Raw genomic sequence first — 26,951 nt, 5'->3', positions numbered from 1 at the left:
ATTGTTTCTGGGGGTTTATTCATATTCTCTCCCCCCCCACCCCTCTCTTTGTAAACCATGGCCTGAGTCTAAGGGGGGCTGGACTTCCTGCTGAGTAGGACCGCCCTTCATTTGACCATGTCCTATAAGCCACCCCAGTGATTCTCCAGCTCATTTACCTGGTGGGGCCCCTGGAAGACACACTGCTCTCTGTAGAGCAGGTGATGCAGGAAGCATGATAGGACACATATCTTGGGTCACGTCAGATGCCTTTTATATTAGACTAGAGGCCCAGCGCGTGAAATCGCATGAGGCCCAGACCTGCTGCACCATGGGACCCCAGACCCGCCGCGCCGTGAGACCCATCAATGCACCTCCTGGTGACTGGTTGTTTGGTCATTACGGCGTTATGATCACTGTTTTTTTTATAATATAGATTCTAGACATAAGGGAACAGGGGCCAAGGGCCTGATACAAACGTATGTGAAAAAGATACTGCTATGCTATCCTATCAGGGAAAACCTTGGAAACTAAATTTTAAGGAAGAGGAGAATAATTAAATAAATGGTGGCCATTTTCAATGCATCCCTTACAGATTCATCCAAGTCAGAGAAATTCTTTGGAGAGTTTTTAATGATGCGATGCAAGTGTTTAAGATTCATTAAGTTAAAAAAAAGTGGAATACAAAGTCACATATGAAGTATGAAGGCAATTATCTTTATGGACAGAGATCCTTAGGAAACACATCACAATTTTAGGAGAAGGTCTATCTCTGCGGGATGGGATTAGGGGTAGTTTTTATTGTTTCTTTATACTTTCCAGCATTTTCAAGCTTCTCCACCATGAGCATTTATTGCTTTGATCGTCAGAAAATAGAGTGATGGTAAGGCAGCCAACTTTGCTGGTGCTGGCAGATTCAGGCCCACATTTTCTTTTGACACCGTTCTGCTCAGCCCCCAACACTCTCTGTCCTCCTTGGCTTCTGCAAGGAGGATCTGGAGGAAAAGGCTGGGACGTATGATGCTGCCGATGCCCAGAGCTACGGCAATTTCCCTGGGGATCTGGAACTTTGTGGGCATGTAGGAGCTGCATGTGCTCCATCCAGGTTCCTGGGGGCAGATTCCTAGAGCTCCACACATGGAAGAAGAAAGCCCCGCTGAAGGGCAACTTTGCATCTACTGAGTGATCCCATCTTCGGGAGAGAAACAGTGGCAGCAGGCCACCCCTTCCCTCGTCCTATCCCCGCCTCCCCTGCTCCCCCAAGACAATGTTGACTGAAGTGCAGATAGACATTTTCAAGTTCTGGTGAGGCAGCCTGGTTCAAGCAAGGTGACTAGGCTGCACACACTGAGCTTTGAAGGTTGTCCAGCCCCAAGGAGACTGGCTTATTCCTCGGGCCAGCTGACTGCTCCAGGCCTGTGGGTTTCCTCCGTGTGTTAAATGGATGTAACATGACTCAAAGCTTCTCTTGGAGCTGTGTGCTGTGACTTCATCCTCCACCACCCATACACGTGCTTGTGAAGGGCTCTCTCCAGGCGCTGAAGGATAGTGTCGAAGGGGCACTGGAGCTGGGAGGGAGGAACAAGTCTTTTCTAAAAGAATGTTTATAGGAAAGGAGCAGTCTTGTAGCTACCAAGCCAACTACACCCACCAACTACTTAATGGAGTGCTTGTCTACATTTTGAACAAGGCATCCAAGAATACCCCCCCAAACTCCTTAGAGAACACCCCACTTCCTCCAGTAGCATCCTTTTCCTGTAAGGCTTAGATCCCTGTGTGGTGTTGTGGAACCAGTATTGGCCTTGAAATCAGTGGCTCTGGGTTGAAAAATCTTACCTCTACTCTGTCACTCACAAGCATCGTGGCTTCAGGCAAGTTGCTTAACCTCTCTAAGCCTCATGGCCCCACCTTCAAAACAGGAATAATGGAGTTGTTCTTGAGTCGTGTTGTTTGATTCAGCAAGTAAAAATATAGAAGCCCTTCCCCCAGTTAAATTAGAATGTCAGACAAACAAAAATAAGCTTTTAGTATAAGTATGGCCTAAATAATGCAATGGGACATACACTAAAAATTTTATCCTTGTTTAGCTGACATTCCAATTGAACTAGGTGTCCAGCGTTGTACCTACCAATCCTATTCTTGAGGCTGAACTATAGGGATTTACCTGACAGTCCCTGCTCCTGGCTCAGTGAGTGCTCTTTCCACTGTACTTCCTCTCCCAGGGTGGGTTCTACCAGGTGGTTAGTTGCTTCCCTCTTCCATGGCAGAGGAGTGAACACTGTGACTAGACTGGTGGTGTGTGTGTGTGGGGGGGGAGGGCGGGGGGGGGGCGGGTAGGGGGCTAAGGAGGAGGCTGCGCAGGGCTGGACAGCCCCTAGGACAGTGATGGCGAACCTTTTGAGCTCGGCGTGCCAGCATTTTGGAAAACCTTAACTTAACTCTGGTGCCGTGTCACATATAGAAATTTTTTGATATTTGCAACCATAGTAAAACAAAGACTTATATTTTTGATATTTATTTTATATATTTAAATGCCATTTAACAAAGAAAAATCAACCAAAAAAAATGAGTTCGCATGTCACCTCTGACACGCGTGTCATAGGTTCGCCATCACTGCCCTAGGAGGAGTAGAGAGCCCAAGACACACAGGCTGGTAGGAGCTAAACCTCTGCCTAAGGGGCACTTCAAGAACCCTGGCAAATAGTGTCTCTGGTCCTGTGTGCCTTGAACACTCTGCTCTAGGGAGCCCATCAGTGGGGGTGACACCACAGGCCCAAGAGGAGCCCAGATGGGGTACCGACCGCAGACAATTCCCATGTAGGCGTCACCATTCCATGGGCTTCAAAGGCCGACTGCTGTGATAGACAGAGGGGCTTTCCTCTGCTATATATATTTTACAAAGAAGGGATGAAGGTGACTGGTGCCCCAGAGACCGTACTGCAACTTAGGGGAACCCCAGGGTATGTGCTGACACAGGCCTGTCCTGCTCCTCCTGTGTCTGCTCCCCTCGACTCCCCTCTCACGAGTCCCCCGGCACATGGGGTGGAGGTGGACAGGTGGCAGGTCCGCTCTCTGGCCTTTGTGTGCATCGCAAGCTGCTCGGGTGCCCCAGAACCTCAGCTCAGGGTGTAATTGTCCTTCTCTGATCATCTGAATTCCAGGCGAGGAGCTCAGCTGTCGTTGGCTTCAGGGAGTTTTTTCCACCAGGATTGACATTGGGGCCAAGACAGCGCGGGCATGCCGAAGGCATTCTTTCCTGCCGTTCAGCTGTGCTCTGCCTTTAGCTGGGGCTTTAGAAAATGGTGCCTTCATCCAGAGGCATCGATAAAAGTTTTGAATTTCATGACAGTGAGAAGGCACATGAAGGGAAACCATCACTTGCTGCATTTCCTAATTTGTCATGTTTTTCCCCATATCCCCCTCGCCCCCTCTTTAAAATTAATATCTATTGTCATATAGATTTAAAGTTAAGAAAAATAAGACTATTTTAAGCCAGGCCCAGTGGGAAAAAAAAAAAAAAGAAAAAGAAAGAAAGGAAAAGAAAAATTTAAAGTGACACCTCTGCTATTCTAGTCTCCACTTGAGTCTCACAGTCAACTTGTTACTTTTATTTTGGAAGAGGAGATGTAAACATCTGATTATTATTTACTAAATAATCTTCTCTAAGTAAACTCACTTCTGAAATTTTTTAATTCATCCTAAGGAATAATGTCTTTATAATGTAGGGTTTGACGTGCTATATATATTGTCCCACCTTCCATATGGAAATACATATACGCTATTAGAATTTTAGAATGCTCATCTGTGTGCCACTTACAACTGTCTTTCAGAGACGCAGCTCTGCCTCATGGAGTTCTGCCTCAAGGATTCCTAGCTTCAGCCAGGTTTGAGTGAGGCGTTTTCTCCATTTGGGGCACTGGACTTTGCACGCATTAGCTCATGAGTCCTCCCAGGAACTCTATGAAGAAGGTGTTTTCACTGGCCCCATTTTACAGATAAAGAAACTGAGACTCAGAGAGATCAAGAAAAGGTCATCTTGCTGGTAAATGAAAGTCTGATTCAGATCAGAGCAGTCTTGAGTTCAGAGCCCATGCAATCACCTCTCTCTTTCACCACTTAGAGAAAAGCATAGGCATCGACACCACCCCTTGCCAGGAAAAAAGCAGGCGGCGGTGCTGTGGAAGAATGAGTTCATTCAGTGCTAAGTGCTAAGTGCGGTCTTCCCGTAGCTGCTAATGCAGTGCGAGCAGTTCCCAACTTGCACAGGGGTTGGATTCCAAAAGTTGTTTGAAAGCAGTTTCCCTGTGCCCCGATGCGCTTCGCACACACCTCTCCTCTTACACCCAGCACACTGTCTCTCTCACATCTCCCCGCCACGGGGTTCCGGCTGCTCAAGGGCAGGGATTTTGCCATATATTTACTTTGGTATCCCCAGCACCTAGCACAGGGCCCAGTCCAGGGAGTTGCAAAGTCTGCATTCACGGTATTAAATTACAAGTCATTTGTTTGGAACTCAGCACACATTTCCCCAAAGAAATGCATTACAAATGCAAATGGAAGGGGAATGTTGCCAACCAGCCCAGAGAAGTTTATTTAAGCTATCTCGTAGTCTACCAATAAGTTATCTGGAGCCGTGGGTGTAGGGTCAGACCTAGATAAACTTTCACATGGGTCAGAATTCATCTTTGACTCCCTCCAAACTGCCTTTTTTTCTGCATCTTCCACCCATGGATATCATTGTCTCCAGGCTTCCTATTGATAGGAAGCCTATAGGAGCAGGGGCGCTAGGCCTTCCCTGCTCTTATTCCCAAATAACCTATTGGCCCTCCTCACTAGTCAAAATTCTCATATTCTGAATGCAGCGGAACACAGGTGATCCTCAGCAGGAAAAGAATCTGATTGAATTAATTCTTGCTAATGTGTGAATGATTGCCCTAATATCCCTCCACTTTCATCCCCTTTCCACCCCAATGCCAAGCATATGACTGTTTATAGCACAGTAGTCGAGATGCTAGGATTTGGACACAGATCTCAGTTTGAATCCTGGTTCTAACTCTAAGTTATGTGGCTTCGGTGGAGTAACTTCTGTGCCCTGAGTTCTCTCATCTGTGAAATAGGAATAATTGTGGTTATAAAGAGAGTTAATAGTATTATATCACATATTGGGCCCAGTGCTAAGGACTTTTTATTCATTGATTTGCTTTATCTTCACAACAACCTCACAAGACAGGTACTCTTATTATTAATTATTATTTATTCCTTGCCTTTCTTAAAAAAAAAAAAAAAAGGCTTTGAGGCAAAAGGCTTTGAGGCAAAGTGCTAGAATGATAACATTTCTGGCAGCAAGGATGGGAGGGGACAGTCACTGTCCGGGGAGATTTTTCTGACAAAGAGAGCAGAGGCTGCTCCAGATCACCTGGGGCCGAAACGTATCCGCAGAGTCCATTCCCTTGCACTGCTCCTGTCTCCACAGCTTCTCCCTTTCCTCTGCCTCTGAAAGTGCCGCATTGGCCAGCGGTCCAAGTTTTTTTCTATCCCCTTTCTTTCTCTTTTAATTTTTTCACACAGCCCATGGCAGCTGCAAGGTGGTGGGGGCCGGGTGGACTCAGCAGCTGCTTGTATGTATGTATGGTCCTCTGTAGTCTTCCTTTGTGAGTCAGGGGCTGTCTGTATATATCACAGGCTACCACCTGGCAAGACATTTAGTTCCATCTATGTTGTTTAAATGTTTCCGAGATGATATCATATAAATGCATAAGGACGGGAGGACCGTCAAGAAGTCAGCCTCCCGCCCCTCCCGCCCTCCAGCCTTCTGCTGGAACCTTAGGGGGACGTTAACCCCTAGCTTAGCAGACAGCTTTGGATTCGCTCCCCAGTCCTTCCCACTTGCCAGATGCAGGGATTTCAAGGCCAGTGGGGCGTGTATTTCAGCAGAAGTAACAGTGCAGTCATGGAAAGCACTGAGCAGAAGCGAGGCCTGGGCAGGTGGCAGGCTGGCCGCTCAGGGCCCCCACAGCAGTGTTCTTGTGATTAAGTAACTTCACTTCTCTGGGCCTCAGTTTCCCCTTGTGTCAAACAAGGGGTTGGGCTAAACTATCTCTGGTCTCCCTCCCTCCTGCCCCCCGCCCCCCTCGAGTGTTAAGGCTCTGATTCTGTGATAAACTACTCAGGACAGATGGCCATTCGTCCTTGCTGATGTCACCCCAGGGAAGGACAGTTCACCATGACCTGAGTGAGCCCTTTCAAATGTTTTCTCATCCTTAAAATTGCGAAATTGCCCCTTTTGTAACTAAAAATTTCTCGTAATTTGAGGGTTTTTTGTTGTTGTTGTCATTGTTATTAGGACTCTTGAAAAACGTGAACAGAACTTCACCCTGTCTTCCTATGACAGCGACACTTTTATACACATACAGAGGCCTGTCTGTTTTAACCTAGATGATTAGTGTTCAAAGACTTAGTAGCAATGATATTCTATTTGAAATTTATATTTCAGAGTTATTTAACACACCACCATTTCATTTGAGCTTCAAACTAAAAATTACAAGGGGAATTATACTCAGTTTTACATGTGAAGAGATTCAGGATGAATAAACCTAAATACCTTCAACAAGTATCTTATCCTAGGGTTACAAGGAGAAGAGTCAGGACCCAAACCCAGGTCTTTTGACTCAAAGCTTGGTGCTCAGGCCACAAGAACACATATTAATTTAACACCCCCCCCCGGCCCCACCCCCAACACACTAGCTCCCTCCACTTGAGTTTCTGCTATGTCCTGGGCACCTTAGCGGGTACTTTGCATACAACGTCTTGAATCCTTGAAACAACGGTGCAAAGAAAATATTATCATTCTTAGTTTCGAGATGGAATAAATCAAAGTTCAGAGGAATTAAGTATTAAGTAGTTGTCTGATGGCTAATGAACGCTGAAGGCAAAATTAAACCCACGCCTGTTCTTTTGACAGTATTGCCTTTCACTGAAATATGCATCACCTGAAATGAGATCCAATATAATTTAAGCTTCAGGATTTTTTAGGCCACATGAATTACTCTTCCATGAAAGTACAGTTAACAGAAATTACTGGTTGGGGGAATCCTATTCAGCCAACTCAAACCTCACTCAGTGGCCCTTAAGGTGTCCTGTGTGCTTCATTCTACTTCTTGGACTTTCTTTCCTAAAATTTTACTTGCCAGTCATTCATAAATATTTTCTGTTGCTTTTTTCCTAGGTCCTGCTCACATGTCTATACTTTGATTTTATTTTATTTTATTTTTAATATATTTTATTGATTTTTACAGAGAGGAAGGGAGAGAGATAGAGAGTTAGAAACATCGATGAGAGAGAAACATCGATCAGCTGCCTCCTGCACACTCCCTACTGGGTATGTGCCCGCAACCAAGGTACATGCCCTTGACCAGAATCGAACCTGGGACCCTTGAGTCCGCAGGCCGACGCTCTATCCACTGAGCCAAACCGGTTAGGGCTATACTTTATTTTAAAAGATTGGCATTTCAAGTGAGCACGGTATTCTTAGTTAAAATTCAAATGATGGCCAATAGCAGAATGGCATTCTAGCTGACTTCCTCTTTTCCAAATTCCAGATTATGTAGCCCAGGATCATTTTATAGTTATTCATAATCCATTTTCCTGACCATTTTCCCCAGTTAACCCTTGTCCATTTAGTATCTGTATAATTCATTGCTTATCTTTAAAAAAAATTTTTTTTTTTATTGATTTCAGAGAGGAAGGAAGAGGGAGAGAGAGATAGAAACATCAATGAGAGAGAATGATTGATTGGCTGCCTCCTGCATGCCCTCCCACTGGGAATCAAGCCTGCAACCTGGGAATGTGCCCTGACTGGGAATTGAACTGTGACCTCCTGGTTTATACGTCGATGCTCAACCACTGAGCCATGCCAGTTGGGCCATTGCCTATTCTCAAGCACACCAACTTTACCTGTGAAATGGGGATAATGATTCCTGTCCTGTCCACACTCATAGTTCTGATGATGTTCAATCAAATGATGTATAGATAAAGTACTCAGAAAAGAGGAAGAACCATGAACATAGATTACAGTATATTTTGCTTTTGCAAAACCTACACTACCGAAATGAAGCCAAATAATCAGGATTGCTCGGTAAGGCTAAGATTTGGATGTTCTGGGTCTATTTACTGTTTATCATATATAATATATAATAATTCTATAAAATAATATCATTTGTCATGAAATTATTTTATGACAAATAATTGATGTGCTTTATTTAGAGCAATAGCCTTTTCACACCGTAGCTAAGACTGGTTAACTACAGTATCGGTGCTTCTCCTCCAGTGTTTTTTCACCCGTGGGCTTCTTGGCTGCTCTCCTACAAGACCCCACCCCTTCTGGTGCTGTCATGGACCCTGCATCAGCCTTTTCTTATAGACATTTTTCAGTATGACAGTGAATTTTTTTCTTTTTCTTTTAAAAAAGTATTTAAATTGATTTCTAGAGAGAGAGGAAGAGAAGGAAAGAAACATCAATGTGAGAGGGAAACATCGATGGGCTGCCTGTTGCACACCACCCACTGAAAATGAAGCTACAGCCTGGGCATGTGCCCTGACCAGGAATTGAACCGACAACCCCTCGGTGCATGGAACGATGCCCAACCTACTGAGCCACATCAGCCAGGACAAGAGCACATTTTTTAAATGTTAAATCTTTTTGGGAAGTTCCAAGATGATAATGAACTTCTGCATCCACTGACTGAGAAAATGCTCAATGACAATAGGACATTACGAACAGTAAAACGTTTAAATATCATCATATTTAATCAATCACGGCTGCATCTAAATGCTTTGGGAAAATACAGACATGACTGAGACATTATCCCACCAGGCATGTTTATAAACACTCAGTAAATATTTGTCAAATGAAAGCACAAATAAGAAGAGCATGAATAGTTGCAGGCAATGCTTGTGGTATTTATGGATTTGTGACCCTTTGCCATAACTCCATTCCTCAATCCCTGCCCTGGGCCCAGAGCTCAGAGCTTGGAAACCACTTGTATGGTTTCTCAAATACCCAGTATACAGTAGACACTCAATAATTGTGCACTGAATGTATGTATGAATGAATGAATGCTACTCTTGTCTCCTAATTAGATTATAGTTTTGAGGATAGCAAATGTGATATAGGCCCTTCTGCATCACCTTCAGAACCCAGCATTCTGCTGAGAAAAAGCAGGCTTCTCTCAGATAAACAACTAATTTAATCAGTATCACCTATGAGCAGATGTATTTCCAGAGGAGCTCATTAAAAAGGAAACATCTAAAATTTAAAATACCTACAGGGCATATAGATGTCATTTATTCTAGCAAATTCCTGGTGTTTCTCTGTAAGTGAAAGAAAGTATGGAGTTAGGAACATGGGGAGAGGTGTGAGTTTCCACGAAAAGGCAGTGTTGTTGGCCCTCAGGAAGGGAGAGCATCTTCTTCGTGGGACAGGAGCCTCCTCCTTGGAAGTCTGCCTGTGTTCTGCTGGGTAACCTGTGGCCTCAGCAGAGAGGGCCCGTCTGACCAGAAAACCTCAGGCAGAGACTGAAGTGGCGGAGGAGATGGTTAGCTCATTACCCCGTGAAGTGGCAGTGGCCGAAAGCAATTTAATTCTTTATAAATCAGGAACTAAAGCATAGTCTGTATGTCTATGAGCAACGTGGCACAGAGAATTTGTTGGAGGGCTCACTCACCTCAACAGCGCAGGGGAGAGCAGGCCGATCATCTTGAAGACAAGCACCTAACGAGGGCCCTTGGAGGCTCAAGTGTCAGGAAACGCCGTGGAGAGAGTCTCCTGCACGGGCCCGATGGCCACTTCACCTTGTAGCAAAGGAAGTGAAAGTGTCAAGATGAAGAGGACTTGCAAGCTAACATTCCCTCTAAGGGGGGGGGAAATGCAGACACAGCCCTTTTTAAAAAAAAAAAAAAATTGTTGGAGGGGGAGGGTTCAGGAGTACTTTGATTGTAGGGGACATCTGTAAAGACTAACAAGAAATACCCTTTCTCATTTCTTGTTTTTTTCTCAGCTTATTCTGAAATCTTAGGCCTGATTTTCATATATGAGCAGCCTGGAAAACAAATTACCAAAGGAAAAAAGCAGAGAAAGGATACTGCAGCTGCTTTTGGTTAATTTGATTTTCTTTCATGTTTCATGGCTGCCTTGATATTCCTGATCTCAGTTATTTCTGTTGAATTGAGATCGTTGGGTGCCTGGGACTCCCCCAGTCCTGGATAGGACCTTAACCATAATGTGGTCTAGATTCCCAGTTCGGTAGCTGTGAAAGCTGAGGTACAGTGACGTCATGCACCCAGTCACAGGCCTTTGTAACCCATGACATCACACTCACCAGGGCACTCCCAGATGAATCCCTCGAACAGAAGTTCAACCCAGGTACAACATAGCTGTACCGTCTCCCTGTCTGTCCCTCTTCAATGAGCCATCTGTCAGTGAAATGGGATATTTCACCTGGAGTGAGGGGTCTGGTGGGATCTGCTGGCTTTGCAGTGGATGGATTTGGGCTGGAATGCAGCCAGGCCAGGCACCATGGGGTGGGTACTACACAGTACAGTGTATGACATGCACTGGAGCCTGACTGACCAAGACATCCTGGTCCTACCACTTAACTGTGTAACTTTGGCAAGTTATTTAACTTTCTGTGGTTCATCTGTAAAGTGGGAATAAATAATAGTGGTATCTTCCCTATGACTGTAGTAAACTAGATTAATATGTACGAAGTGCCAAGAACTGTGCTGGATAGATGACAGACACTTGGTAAAGGCTGTTATTACTGTATTATTAACATATATTATGATTACATATTCACCCATAGAACAATAGCCATGTCACAGGATTGTAAAACTTAAGTGACATGGAATGTTCGACTAACTGAAGTAAAGGAGTAAATGAATTAGCAGTGTGATCCTGGGCCACACTTAATCTCTCTGACCCTTTCTAGTTCCTCTTAAGTAACATGGTGCAGATCAGGGACTAACTGGTCTTGCCATAAGGTGATGAACTTGTCCTGTGTGTCCCTGCTTTGTCAGTTTTTTTCGTGAAAAGTTCCATATCCTGGGAAACACCTGATGCAGGTAACTGGGACAGTAGTGACCTTGGCCCTCTGTGACCCTTGCTAGGTACATGAACAATTAGTCACTTGGACCTTGAGGTGCCCTGTCCCCCACCCCACCTTAGCATTGAGACATGGATTGAGGGGTGTGTATCACAGACACTGTTGATTATTTATGCTAATTCACCTTCCCTCATCACCTTCTTCTTTACTTACTGGCAGATCCTGATTTTATTCTTTTGTTCATTCACTGAGTGGCCATGTGCCCAGAAAAAGTGGCGATAGCCCCAGTTTACCAAGGTGGGGTGGCTCTTGATTCATCTAAGCCAAGCATACAACGCTAGTCTCCTTACTAGTGACTAAATTCGTTGGGGAAAGTTGTATGCACTGGTATTATATTACTAGTTGTTAAAACACGGACATGCTTTGTAATGGTTAGTCAAGGTATGTGGCCCAACTGCTCTGTCTCCTGCCCCAGGATTCCTGTGCTAAACCTCCCCCATTCAGCTACTAAAGGGTTGACGTCTAGCAACACTGGGGGCTTCCTGGGCCCTGGCTCCAGGCCTCCTGCTTTGTTGGTTCAGTGCCCTTGCCTTTGTGTCTGTTATTTATTTTGTAGAATATCTTGCCTGTATGTGACCTAATTCTGAGGACAGGTGGCAGCAATAATAGCTCTATCCAGTTTCCTGAGGACAGTGGTCCCAGTGGCAGCTACCAGGGTCCGGGGTCATGGTGCTGGTATCCATAACAGCAGGTACAGTGGTTTTGGCCAGGCCGGTTCTGTGATGTGATTCTAGGTAGAGCCTCTAAGCCTCACAGTGCCCTGGCATTTTAGGGGACACAGCTCTTTTTTTTTTTTTTATTTTTTTTCTTTATTCTTTTTTTTTAAATTAAATCTTTATTGTTCAGATTATTACATTTGTTCCTCTTTTTTCCCCCCATAACTCCCCTCCTCCCAGTTCCCGCCCCACCATCCGCCCTCACTCCCCACCCACTGTCCTCATCCATAGGTGCACGATTTTTGTCCAGTCTCTTCCCGCATCTCCCACACCCCTTTCCCCCCCAAGAATAGTCAGTCCATTCCCTTTCTATGTCCCTGATTCTATTATGATCACCAGATTATAATTAATTATTTATTCACTTGATTCTTAGATTCACTTGTTGATAGATGCATATTTGTTGTTCATAATTTGTATCTTTACCTTTTTCTTCTTCTTCCTCTTCTTAAAGGATACCTTTCAGCATTTCATATAATACTGGTTTGGTGGTGATGAACCCCTTTAGCTTTTTCTTATCTGTGAAGCTCTTTATCTGACCTTCAATTCTGAATGATAGCTTTGCTGGATAAAGTAATCTTGGTTGTAGGTTCTTGGTATTCATCACTTTGAATATTTCTTGCCACTCCCTCCTGGCCTGCAAAGTTTCTGTTGAGAAATCAGCTGACAGTTGTATGGGTACTCCCTTGTAGGTAACTGGGTTTCTTTCTCTTGCTGCTTTTAAGATTCTCTCTTTGTCTTTTGCTCTTGGCATTTTAATTATGATGTGTCTTGGTGTGGTCCTCTTTGGATTCCTTTTGTTTGGGGTTCTCTGCGCTTCCTGGACCTGTAAGTCTATTTCTTTCACCAGGTGGGGGAAGTTTTCTGTCATTATTTCTTCAAATAGGTTTTCAATATCTTGCTCTCTCTCATCCTCTGGCACCCCTATAATTCTGATGTTGGTGCGCTTAAAGCTGTCCTAGAGGCTCCTTACACTATCTTCGTATTTTCGGATTCTTTTTTCATTTTGCTTTTCCAGTTGGGTGTTTTTTGCTTCTTCACGTTTCGAATCTTTGACTTGATTCTTGCGCTCCTCTGGTCTGCTGTTGGGTGTCTGTATAATATTCTTTATTTCAGTCAGTGTATGCTTAATTTCTAGTTGGTTCTTTATCACAACATCGAGGGTCTCATTAGATTTCTTGAGGATCTCACTACATTTATCAGCGGTCTCACCAGTCTTTTCGAGGGCCTTACTAAGTTTATCGGCAGCTTCTAGACAGTTCTTGAGAGACCTTAAAAGTGTGGTTTTGAGCTCTATATCTTCCATTTCTGACATTTTCGTCCTGTTTCTTTGTCTCCGCATTTTTTTTATCTTTTCTTGGTGCACCCCCTAGTGGTCTTTGTGCGCAGTCTTGTTGTAATTAAGCAGTGATTGTTGTCGGCAATACCAGGGGTGATTTGACCTCCAGGCTAACTGTCTATGAGAGTCAGCTGTGTCTGCCTAGGGGACACAGCTCTTAATAAATTTCTTTTCTGCTCAAAATAACCATGCCACTTAGCTTTTGCATGTACCATGCCACCCAAAACTTAGTGGTGTAAAAACAATAACCATTTATTAAGTAAGTCTTCTTAAAGGTCACAAGGAAAAGCATTAGATCCTTTTTGGACTTTGGCCTACTCAGAGGGAGAAGTGGCTTTTAGTTCATCTTTCAAGGATCTGAATGGCCTTAGGCAAATAGTAAAGAATCAGATTGGCTTGTGAGTTTTCCAGGCAGAGGAAAGGATGATACATGGTCTTAAAATTCAAGTTAATGAGCAATAATTCAAAGTCTTCCAGACTTGGTAGAACTCTCTTTAGTTGCCAGGTCTGAAAATCAAGGAAAAGAGCAGGCAGATAACTGAGCCAGAAGGGCTCTTACATTGGAGACTCCCTGAGGATACGGGTGGTGCTTTCTCTTCACTTTTTTCTTCCACCATAGAGGTCAGCATGGTGTTCTATGCATAAGGAGCATTTGAACAACTACCCTTTCCTCATATGAAAGGTCAAACTCTTTGAAGGGGACTTTTATTTATTAAGAATTTTGGGGATACAAACAACAGAAACCAACTCTAGCTATCTTAAGGAGAAATGGAATTGATTTGAAAGATACCAGGAAAGTTCATCAGATCTGAGGAACTATAGAACAACCAGGCCTTGGGAAGAGCAGAACCTGGGCAACCCTGCAATGACAGGTATTGGCACAGCCATCTAGAGCACTGCCATGATGTGAGAGGGACTATGATTGTTCAAGGCTCAGACAGGGTTCTTCTTGACCAAGCAACTGTGGCCAAGGGAGCAGTGCTCCTGGGAGCCCACATCTGTGATTCAGGGGATAATGCCTAGAGAATTGGGATTTACCGTGAACTCAGCAGCCATACACAGAACTGCCTGTTAAAGACTGTGCATCAGTTATCTTTTGTGCATAAGAAACTATCCCCAAACTGGTTTAAAACAACAAACATTTTACTTGTTTGTGATTCTGTGGGTAGCAAATTGGGCTGGGCTCAGCTGGGTGGTTCATCTGTTGGTTTCACTTGGGGTCATTCTTATGGCTACAACTATCTGGTAGCTCAATTGAGGCCACCCAATCTCCATTTCCAAACCACATTCTTAGGGCAAAGATGTGTGTTCAGGTGCAAGTAAGGTCAAGAAACACATTTATCCTGGACGCAGTGGCTTCTTTTGATTCAGCATGAGAGGAATGGGGAGATTAGGAGCAAAGGGCAAGAGTGGGCAGGAAAGCAGAAGGCTCTACACAATGTGTGATGGATAAATTCCCAAGGGAACTAACATTTATCAAGTATTTATTATTTGCCACACCCTGCCCAAAGCATTTGTCAAAAATATCCTATTTTCTCCCCCAAGTTGTCTAGAGAGGTAGGCATCAATATCTTATTGATCCCATTTTACAGATGCAGAAGGGAAGCAACTTGCCCAAGGTCTCAAATTCAGTTAAGTGGCAAAGTCAGAACTTGAACTCAGATCTGTTTGCTTTCAAAGTCTTTGTTTTTTCTTTTCCCCATGCTGCTGTTGACTCCATCCTTGGAGTGGAAGGTAGCTAGTATATCTCTGCCTACAAATAAAAGAGAGGGCAGGAACTCTGGCCAGTAGCTAAGCCGTTCTGAACTGAGAAAGGAGTTAAGCAGGAATGGAGGAGTGTCGAGGATGCTCCGAATACGTCCACCTCCTTTGTCCACACAGGATGTTCATTAGGTAATTGTTCATAATTTGGGTTAGTTCACATTATGCTCTTGACTGTATAAGTGCATGACTGCCATCTGACAGTGATTGGCAAATTCATCCTACTTTTCAACTTCTCAAGCTCTGTGATCTCAGGAAGTAAATAAGAATACAGCATGGATTAGTGATTATGATGCGATTGGGATATGAATTAAGGGCAATCTCAGTTCAAGTCCTGGATCTGCTCCTTATGAGCTGTGTGAGCTGAAATGTTCTTGATTGCACATTGGGATAAGCACTGTTTACAAGTGATGGGGTCATTGTGAGGACTAAGGTAGTAATGCACTTAGGAGGCATTCTATTCAATGCTGGGGAAGAACTATTCTGACTCAACCACTTATTGGCTATGGGATCTCATGCAAGTTTACCAGTCAGAAGAGGCTAGAGTAGACCATGCTGCTGTAACAACAGTCAGAAAATATCAATGGCTTCCCACACAGCAGAGAAAAAGTGCTTGCTCACACACATGGCCATTGTGGATTTGCTGAAGCTTGGCTTCTCTACCCTACTCTTGGGCCCAGAGCAGCCCCCATCTGGAAAACTGCCAGTCTGTGTGGCAGATGGAAAAGAGAGATGGTCAACTAGGAGCTGGAAGACACGTGTCACCTCTGTCTACTTTTCATTGGTCAGCACAAATCATATAGCCACTCCTGAGTTCAACAGTACAAGGGTGGAAAATCCTGCTACCCAGAGGGGAATTGAAGGGAAAAAAACTGTAAGATGTTATCATATAATCATATAATTTACCACCGATTTATCCTGAGTCCCAGCTCTCTCTAAAATGTCCGATGCATAGTAGGCATTCTTGAGAAGAATATTGTCATTACTTTCTCAAGTGCTCTTGGGGCCCCTTCTCCTCCCAGTTCGTTCTAAAGATGTGTCAGACGCAAAAAGTCCAGTTGTGCCTTATTTAGCTCAACATCTGGAGAGACTCAGCTGTACCACATATTTGTTCCTAAATCACTGAATTGCTTACTGAATTGGCCGCAAAGCCACCTTTTCCAGACAGGAGAAGAGGAAAAACTTACTTGCGAAGAAAAAGAGAAGGCTCCTCTTGGCCAGGCTGAGGCCTCTTTTGGAGATGGGCCATAGTAAACAGAGCAGATTTATAACAAGGAGGATACCCCGAACAGAAAGTGAAATTGAATCCCAGGGGCTCAGCAGGGTGGAGCATGGAGTGGCTTGTCAAAAGGCTATCATCTGCCAGCGCTGTGATCTCAGACAAGCTCCTCCACTTCTCTGTGCCTCAGTGTCTTCATCTGTAAAAGAGGGTGGTGGTGGGGATTCTGCTGTCTCTCATTGAGTGGGGATGAGAGAAAAGGAAAACAAAATATATGACAAGTTTTATAAACTATACAAACCTTTTCACAATGGTTTGACAAAATGGTTAAACTTAATAAAACAATTACATTTAACAAAGATAGAACAGTGTACAAAATATATCTGACGATAGCAATAATTTGGTTATAAATATGGACATGGTTGTTGAGTCCCAAAAGCATGGAACACACTCCCAGTTCTTAAGGATCTTCCATGGGTGGCAAAGAAGAGAAAGTTATAGTAGTTAGGTATTCAAGTTGCTGGCAACCATTTTATGCTATAATCCAGCATTAGTCATGGTTGACTACATTTTTTTTTTCTCTCTAGAAAATTAGGTGGAGCGTGCAAACACAAAGACGCAGCGTGACCTCCTGGAACAAAACATCGTCTGCGTAGTCTCGAGTCAAGATTGAGAGACCGGAGGCCAGGTGGGCTGCTTGCTTTGTTGCCTGGGTGTCATTTGGTATCATTTCCGTATTTCACTCAGTCAGCGTTGCTCAACTTCCACTTTCTCCATCATCAAAAAGTATTTTTAGTCCCTTTCATTACAGGAAACCTTTGGCATTGTTCTCAGGGCTGGTCAGATGGGGGAACATGAGTTTTCCATTGTTGGTACATCTGTAAATAAGGCCGGGCAAATGCATCTTTACATCTTGGGGGTGGAGGGTTGGTTACTCTCCCTTGAGGCCGCATTTCATATTTGACCCTTTGACCAAAGCAAAGGTGTAAGAAGCTCACTCACTGATGTGAACCTGGCTCAGCTCTTGATGGAGTAGATGGCTTCCTAGGGACTTTGCCTCACCCACAAGACTGGGGTATGGGCCCCTCCTCTGTGTTCCTGTATCCGTCGTCGTCCTTGTCCCTATTATTTACATCACAAGTATTTAATCATGTGGTGCTCACACTGTGCCACATACTGTTCTAAGTACTTTAAGTGTGCTAACTCATGAGACTGTCACAACAATCCTATGAGGTAGGTACTTGGGGGGCCTCTGTTTTCAGGGGAAATGGAGACACAGAAAGTTTCGGCCCTTCCCAAAGGTGGCACTGTATGAGAACGAAAGGAGTTTGTGTCTGTAAAGTGCTGCTCACAGTGCCTGGCACCTCATAAGTGCCCGAGGAGCGCTTGTTAAGTGAATATGCAGGGACTAGGCCAGTGGTGGCGAGCCTTTTGAGCTCGGCGTGGCAGCATTTTGAAAACCCCTAACTTAACTCTGGTGCCGTGTCACACATAGAAATGTTTTGATATTTGCAACCATAGTAAAACAAAGTCTTATATTTTTGATACTTATTTTATATATTTAAATGCCATTTAACAAAGAAAAATCAACCAAAAAAATGAGTTCGCGTGTTTCCTCTGACACGCGTGTCACAGGTTCGCCATCGCTGGTCTAGGCCAAGCTGGACTTCAAGGGGCTGAACGTGTTTGCAGCGTCTCGGGGCCAGAGGCCTCGGATTTCCTCTCTCTATCGCAGTGGGAACTTGGCCAGGTTGCTCATTCCTTTCTAGGACTCATGGTTCTCCCTTGTAGGATACATCAGATGATGGAGTTAAACTGTTCCCAGGCCAAAATGTTGCTGGTTGTGTATCACATGACAGGCACTTCAGTTGTGGGGAAGGTGGCTACAGAATTTACCATCAACACCCAGTGTTAGGAAGAGTCCCTGTGTGGAGGCCTATTTGTGCCACGGGAGATTTTCCCCCACTGAATTCAGAAATCTACCTGATAGAAAGAGGCTCATTTCCAAGACTTGATTCCCTAGACCAGGGGTGGGGAACACCTGGCCTGTGCGTCATATAAGGCCTACGAAATCATTTGGTCTGGCCCTGCCAACGTATTAGGGGTGAGTTCATTAAATGTCTGACCAAACATAGCAGGCTAATTTTTAAGTTGATAATTTTGTATGGACTGAGGATGATGTTATAAATATCCAAATGGCCCTTGGCAGGAAAAAGGTTCCCTACCCCTGCCCTAGAACCTCATAACCAGAGGTGGTAATAGCATCAGAGGCATAGTTCAAGCGCATCGAGAGCAGAGTGAATGTGGAGAAGTTCTTCAATGTTAACTGCAATAGCATTTGAGGGGCCAGGAAACAAACTCTATCTCTTGGGGTCCTGGGACAGAGTGGATGCTGGGAGAGGCTGTTGAGGTGGGCAGACTGTTGGGAACGTGGGGAGGGATGTGGATGAGGGAGAGCCAGCTACCAGAGTGTCAGAGGTGCGGATTCCCCAGCTAGCCAGCTCTTGGGGAATGACACCAGGTACTACTATGACCTTCTACCATCATCTCATTGGCCAAGGGCAGGAGAGGTTAATTGCCCCCACCCTTTGATGGATGGCTGAAGGGAGGCTCAGAAAGGTTAACTGACTCACCACCTTGTCACAGCCTTTAAGTTGGGGAGTATTTGAACTTCGGCATCTGAGTCCCTCATAAAGGATCCTTCTCAGCCTTCCACAGATTCACATGACATGAACTTTTCCATTTCCCTTCTGACTTTGGAAAAGCTGATTTTCACTTCCTTCTTCAACCTGACTCTACAAATATCAGTCCTTCTTAAAGTACTTCCGTGATGGGGGACAGTGAAGGGAATGTCTCACCCACTCCCCATGTTTCCATGGGAGGGGCCCTCTATTCTACCCCCAGAGAGAAATATATGGGAGAAACATGTCTGCTACTCCACTCTCTTTCTCTCCTCCTAGAAAGAGAAGTAACTTTCTCTGGCAGGTGAGGTTGGGGAAGGGTCTTCTCACAGGGGTGCAGCCTTTTCATCACTGTCCTTTGGAGCAGCCTGGTCGCAGGGAGCAGCCATCCTCAGCTTCCCATGGAAGCAAGACTCCAGCCCCTCTTCTGGGAGGTGGTTTATCCTAAGGTTTTCAATCAGAAGATATTTGGAACCCCAAAGGGTCTTGGATAGAAGCCTCCACTTTCTCCAGCCTGACAACCAGAAATGATGCTGCTTTTTCACTACTTCTGACAATGTCCTCTGTCTCTCTCTCTCATCCACTTGGATCTGAACCCAGACCAGCTTGTGGCAAATTGTTACCATGATTGTCTGCATCAACAGGTGCCTCAGTTTCTACAGGGGTGGCATGCTTCTTCTCTTTGGATGCCTCTCTGTGTGTGCATGCAGCATGCATGCACCCTTGATGACCATATTCTTACTAATTTTTAATAGTAGTCCTTACAGAATATGCAATCTTATTGAATCACTTGGTCCTGCTTGTAATAATTCACTAGTTTACTTAGTCAACAGACGTCTATTGGGCACTTGCCTTGCATCTGGTTCTGTTCAAGGAGTGAGGGATGCAAAGGTGAAAAGACCCATTCCCTTCTGTGGAGGACCTATCTGTTTGGTGGGGAGAAAACATGGAAATAAGAAATATAACACTAGCATGCTTGTTGTAGTGGAGACAGAGAGTGCAGCAGAGGTATAAAAAGTGTTACAAAAAATGAGGGCCAGGAGGCCCTCATAGAACAACTTTGAGTTGGGGGGTGGAAAAGAGAAGGACTTGGGCAGGTGGCCAAGTTAAGAGAGGGCACCCTTCCAGACAGAGATGCATATACTAAGTCATGAGACATGGGGAGAAATGGGAGACTCAGAGCGCAAGTAATTTCCCAAGGTTGGGGCTGGAGTGCTGGGTGGGGAATGCCAGGCAGGGGGTTCCAGGAAGCTGGAGAGAAAGAAAGGGGTCAATTTATTAAGCCCTATTGTGCCCTGCTAAGGATTTTGAACTTTATCATGTGGAGATGGGCCTTTGGGAAATAAGTAGGTTTAGAAGGATGGTGACCTCACTATGGGATTAGTGCCCTTTTAAGAAGAGACACCAGAAATATCTAGTACCCATCTCACACCATACATACTTATTACAATATTTTTATTGTACTTTACATCCCCATGACTAATCAGTAACTACCAATTTGTACTGCTTAATCCCTTCACAGTTTTTACTCATATCTCCAGCCCCCCGACATCTGGCAACCATCCAAATGTTTTGCGTATCTGTTTCTATTCTGCTTGTTTGTTTATTTTGCTTTTTAGATTCCACGTGTAAGTGAAATTACATGGCATTTGTCTTCATTTCTCTGGCTTATTTCACTCAGTACAATACCCTAACTCCTTTAGCTTTTTCTTGTCTGGGAAACTCTTTATCTCTCCTTCACTTCTAAATGATAGCTTTGTTGGGTACAGTAATCTTGGCTGTAGGTCTTTGCTTTTTATCACTTTGAAAAACCAGGAATATAATAAATGTAATTGGTGCCTCTTAAAAAAAATAAAAGAAGAGGCACCAGCAAGCTTGCTCTCACTTTCTCTCTCTTGCCATGTGAGGACAGAGCAAGAAAGTAGCTAAACTTTTGCAAGCCAGGAAGAGAGCTCTCATCAGAATTCAACCATGCTGGCACCCTGATATTCAAATTCCAGCCCCCAGAACTGTGAGAATATATTTAGAAAAAGTCTAGTAATTTTCCTATGATTCCCCAAAACTCCATGTTGCCAAATCAGGGGTCACTCTCCTCTTATCTTTCTTGACCTTTCAGCAGCAGCCAGCAGAGTAGACCACGATGTTTTCCTGAAAGCACGTTTTCTTTGCTCTCTCTGACACACATTCTATAAGAGTTGTCTACCATACTCACTCTTGTCCACCATGGACCCTCCATCTAGGTCTCTTTGGCTGACTCCTCCTCCTGAACTTGATCTTGACTTTTAAAGTCTGTCTTAGATCCCATTGTTATATGCATCCTTTCATAGTGACCTCACTAGTATTTGCTTTAATTCTATATAAATGTAGGTCTTTTCATATCCAGTTCTCCATCACTGACATCTCTTAAATACTTCAGAATCATAGCCAACTGCCTACTTGGCATTGCCTTCTGCATGTCTAGCAAACTGTGTGTCCACAGAGAATTCCCCAGTCTTCGTTCCCTCAGCCAATTGTCTCACAGTCTTTCCATCTTGGTAAACAAGTGCTTCCATCTTCCCAGTGACTCAAGTCAAATCTATGGGTTTTCCTTGATTCCACTCTCTCCTTTAAATTTCATATCAAATTCATCAAGAAATATTGCAGATTACTGCTGAATATTTCTCTTCTGTTCATACCCTATTCTAGTGGTTGGCAAACTGCGGCTCGCGAGCCACATGCGGCTCTTTGGCCCCTTGAGTGTGGCCACGAAGTTTCAATCGCACTGTACGTGTGCGCCCGCACGTGGTATTTTGTGGAAGAGCCACACTAAAGGGGCCGCAGTTTGCCGACCACTGCCCTATACCAGTGGTTCTCCAACTTTAACGTGCATCAGAATCACCTGGTGGCTTGTTAAAACCAAATTGCTGGGCTTCCCTCACCCTCAGAGTTTCAGATCCAGTAAGTTCAGAGTGAGGCCTGAAGTTTGCATTTCTAACACATTTCTCAGAAAATGCTGCTGCCATACTTTGAAAACCTTCAACCTATATTAGCAGCTTATCAAGTCCCCATTATTTTTCACCTGAACTACTGCAACAATCTCCTAATTTGGATCCATATTTTTACTCTCATTCCATTTCATGAACATTTTTGGTATCTTCTGACCTCCTAGTACTTTAAAGAAATATATCCTTCTTATATTTGGGGAAATTCCAGCCTTGAAAGTTTTCTCCCTAAAACTAGAATCTAGGAAACTCAAATTCCTGGCTTCTTCTGCAACTGGGTTATAAGCTGGTGCCTCAGGCTCTGCTAGTCGGTATGCTTAAGAGACTTTTGATTCAGTGGTGAGCAGCTTGAAAAAGGAAGCCCTGCCGAAACCGGTTTGGCTCGGTGGATAGAGCATCAGCCTGCGGACTGAAAGGTCCCAGGTTCGATTCCGGTCAAGGGCATGTACCTGGGTTGCGGGCACATCCCCAGTAGGGAGTGTGCAGGAGGCAGCTGATCAATGTTTCTCTCTCATCGATGTTTCTAACTCTATCTCTCTCCCTTCCTCTCTGTAAAAAATCAATAAAATATATTAAAAAAAAAAAAGAAAAGAAAAAGGAAGCCCTGTGCAACCTTTTTTTTTTTTCTTATTTAAGAAACAGCTAAGTCAACTGGCTTTGGGGGTGGCAAGGATGCCGGAGCTGAGTTCCTCACAGAAGGATCACCACTGGGGCATCCGTAGTAGGGCTTCCCTCCTTGTGGTTTTAGAAATTATCCTTGGACCTTTGACCCTGAATCTTGTTTTTCAGATCCTCCAAAATATCTATGAGCTGCTCAATATTCTTTAAAAAGACAAAATTTGAAAAATAAATGCATAACATTTAAATAAATTTCTGCTAAACCAGCCAGAGTCAGCTTTGTTATTTGCAATGAAGAACTCTGGGTGATACACCCTTTTGTAATCCATTCTCTGCTCAGTAGAGATCACACATTGATCTGATTCAATCACGTTTGAGGACAGATCAACTCCTCAGCTTATCTTACAAAGCCTCTGGGACCAGGCAGCCTCCTAGGGGCCTCCACCTCATCTGGCATCACTCCCCTCCTTGCCCACTTTGAGGGGACCCCATCGACCATTGTTTATTTCCTCAAATGTGCCAAACTTGCACCCACCGTAGAGCCCTTGCACAGGCTGTTGCTTCTGGCTGGCGGTGCTCCCTTTGGATCTTCACATGACTGACTTTTTGTTTGTTATTCAGAGCTCAAATTGCTCGATATAAATGACATCTCAGCAGAGAACTCTTTCCTGACTACACAGCCTAACATGGCCAGCGTCCAACAAAAATCTCAGTGGTTTTCTCTTCTGCAGAGCGCTAATCACTGTTTGATATTTTTCTTATTTGTTAATTTATTTATTGTGTGCCCCCTATATCCTGTAAAGATCAACTCTGTGAGAGCAGAAGTTGCATTTGCAAATAGATTTACCCAGTCTGTTGCTTGTCTTTTCATGTTCTTAATGGTGTCTTGTGAAGCACAAAAATTTTTAAGTTTGATGAAGTCCAACTTACCAATTTGTTCTTTTATGGGTCATATTTGTGGCATCATATCTATAAAATCTTTGCCTAACCCAAGATCATTAAGATTTTCTCCTATGTTATCTTCTAAATGTTTTATTATTTTAGCTCTTATTTTTAAGCCTATGATCAAATTTGAGTTAAATTTTATGTATGCTGTGAGGTAAGGATCTAAGCTGTGATCTTTTTTGCCTTTGGCCATGCAATTGTCCCAACACCATTTGTTACAAAGACTATCCTTTCTCCCAATGCATTGCATTGACACCTTTGTTGAAAGTCAATTGACCATAAATATCAAAATAAATATAAGGATTTATTTCTGAACCCTCAATTCTGTTCCATTGATCTATGTGTCTATTTGATCATTTCCTTTTTTTTATTGAATTTATTGGAGTGACACTGGTTAATAAAATGATATAGGCTTTAAGGGTATAATGCTGTGACACATTATTGCATTGTGTGCCCACACCCAAAGTGAAATCTTCTCCTGTCACCATATATTTGACCCCCTCTACCCTTTACTCTAATCCCCAACCCCCCTTCCCTCTGGTAACCACCATACTGTTGTCTGTTTCTGTGAGTTTTTGTTTTTCTTGTTTGTTCATTAATTGCTTTCAGTTTTATAGTCCACCTCTGCGTGAAATCATATGGTTCTTTCCTTTTTCTGTCTGACTTATTTCACTTGGCATGATATTCTCAAGATAATGATTTTGATTTATGGTATGAGTTTAGGGCTGAAATGGAGTTTTTCTCCCTCAAAATGTTTAATAAATATCCAGGCATTGTTTATCGAATAACCCTTTTCTTCTCCATTGCTTTTTTTATGGTTGTTAAATGGTTAAAGGACATTTTTATAGGAACCTCCTCCATGTTACTCTGACTCATCCCATTTCCCCCCTATCCAGCACCTTAGAAGCCCCTAATTCTGTATTCTGTTTAACCAAATGAGAAAGATTGTCCATCCTCGAAAGAGCTTAGGTTGGCAAATAGGAAGAGGACACTGACATGTTAAAATAATAAACATAGAACAGATATTTGCGTTGGACCTCACAAAAGTGCATTTGTGGGACAGTAACTGCAATGAAGGGCTTCTGAGGGGAGTTTCATGTTTGCTTTGGGTGGGGCTGTGGACACTTAATCTGAAAGTCACCCAACCCCTGCTCAGATTGTTTCTACCTATTTGCCTGACACTATTTTAATCTTCTGGCGCTGGCTGTGGGATTTTTAAACATCAAATGACTATGAAATTCTGAGAGAAGACTCCACCCACTCCAACAGAGTTTAAAAGTTCATCATTTTTCTGAATGAAGACATACTTGTAAAATTTCCAGAAGACCTAAGGCTGAAAGGTACAGTTTTATGACAAGTGATTCAATTAAGGTTCACTTAATCTTGACAGGCTGTGAAATGCTGTTGAAACCAAGAGATGAAATGAAACTCAGAAAAATGTAAACTGCTGCATTTTCTTTCAAACAAACAAAAAAAACCCAATGCCAGTGTTAAGGAGGCTTAATAAAAAAAATGAAAAAAAAAATTAAATATGTTTTATTGATTTGAGAGAGAGAGGAAGGGAGAGAGAGATAGAAGAAAACACACAACATCAATGTGACAAAGAAACATCCATCAGTTGCCTCCCATATGCACCCCTACCAGGGACCAAACCCATAACTTGGGCATGTGCCCTGAGCGGAATCAAACCCGGGACCTTTTCGTGCACAGGACGATATTCATCCAACTGAGCCACGCTGGCCTGGGCAAGAATGAAATTTTAGTTGCCTGAAAATCCGGTGTGGTTGTATTGACTTAGGCCTGTTCTGTTTGCAAGGAACAATGACATACATTAGAGAAGGACACATTGAGAAGAGTCAAGGAATCACAGGGAACCCATTTCAACTGCTCCCTGGCTGGGCCTCCTTAGTGTGGTCACTCCGGCTACATGATGGAAATGCATCTTACTTGGGGCAAGGTGAAAGGCACTGCCACCTTCACCACCACCACCACCACCTCCGACAAAGCAAACATTGCATATTTAAAAAACACTCCAAACTTATCCCAATTTCCTAAGTCATCAGGAACTGGGCTTTTGGGAGCTCAGCCTAAAAATTAATTTATTCATTTTTTTTTTAATGTTAGCTGTTGCTATCCTTTTCCTGACGGATACTTTAAAGGTAGGGTAGTTGAAATAAATAAATGAGATATTTTTTTCCCCCACCTCTCACTCTCTTTCCCTCAATAAAGATATTAGAGCAAATAAGTCATTGGCAATTTTAACAAAATTACCAAAACAATTTTGCAACTTGTTTATACCTATTATGGAAGTTAAAGTGTTAAAAATTCAGCAGACTGCACAAGAACTTTATAGATACCTTCTATACTAAAGATGGTTTTTAAAAACTTTATACATGCTGTTTTGTAATCTTTTGAAATTTAATGCAAAATAAAAAGTTTATTCTTTCATTATTTTTCTATAATAGTGGCTTTGGAATTTTTTTTAGAGTGAACTATTTTTAAATATGAAATCTTAACGGTTATCTGTTGCTGTGTAACAAATCATGTTAAACTTTCACTCACGTGGAGCACAAGTCACATAGGGCCCAGAAGGTCATTCACTGGAAGGACTTTGGCTTTTGCCCTTTGTGGGAGGGAAGCCACTGAAGGGCTTTGAGGAAACACGTAACTTACGTGTTCACAAGATTACCCTCGTGAATGGTTGCTGTGCTGAGGATAAACTAAAAGAGTGTCACCTGGCTGGTGTGGCTCAGTGGTTGAGAGTAGACCCATGAACCTGGAGGCCATGGTTCAATTCCCAGTCAGAGCACACGTCCAGGTTGCAGGCTTGGTCCTCAGTGTGGGGTGTGCAGGGTGTGTAGGATACAGCCAATCAATGATTCTCATCATTGATGCTTCTATCTCTCCCTCTCCCTATCTCTCTGAAATCAATTAAAAAAAAATATATATATATATATATAGTGATGGGCTGTCCATGGTGGAAGCAGGGCACCAGTTAGAAGCAATTGCCATAACGCAGGTGAGAGATACAGTAGCTTGGAAAAATGAGGTAGCCAGGGGAGATGATAAGATGGATTAACATTCATCTATGTTGTTGGTTTTTTTTTACTTATTTTATGGCATTGTTATCACATAGGAAGTGAATTTTGGTGAAAGGTTTGAAGTAGTCATCAACTAGACCAGCGGTTCTCAACCTGTGGGTCGCGACCCCTTTGGCGGTCGAACGACCCTTTCACAGGGGTCGCCTAAGACCATCCTGCATATCAGATATTTACATTACGATTCATAACAGTAGCAACATTACAGTTATGAAGTAGCAACGAAAATAATTTTATGGTTGGGTCACAACATGAGGAACTGTATTTAAAGGGCCAGAAGGTTGAGAACCACTGAACTAGACAAATATTTCTTTTTATTTAAACTATATATATATATATTAATATATATTTTTTATGGTTGATAGTATTACAGATGCCTCCCATTTCCCCCCCTTTCCCTCTCCTCCCAGCCCCTACTCATCTCCCCACGCCCCCACCCCCCCACCCCAGGTCTTCAC

General features: G+C 43.4%; 1 long non-coding RNA gene across 1 annotated transcript; it reads right to left on the bottom strand.

Annotated features, from left to right (window-relative positions):
* Positions 1–675: 675 nt before the first annotated feature.
* Positions 676–9,874, bottom strand: LOC118650783. Its single transcript, XR_004966046.1, has 3 exons — positions 9,702–9,874; positions 1,816–1,887; positions 676–1,547 (listed from the first exon to the last, which is right to left on the bottom strand). It is a non-coding gene; the product is annotated as an uncharacterized LOC118650783 (long non-coding RNA).
* Between the last annotated feature and the right edge of the window lie 17,077 nt (positions 9,875–26,951).

Source organism: Myotis myotis, unplaced genomic scaffold (genome assembly GCF_014108235.1).
Source record: "Myotis myotis isolate mMyoMyo1 unplaced genomic scaffold, mMyoMyo1.p scaffold_m19_p_1, whole genome shotgun sequence".
Lineage (NCBI taxonomy): Eukaryota > Metazoa > Chordata > Mammalia > Chiroptera > Vespertilionidae > Myotis > Myotis myotis.
Note: the sequence above shows the minus strand (reverse complement) of the source record. Positions and strands in the feature narration are given on the sequence as shown.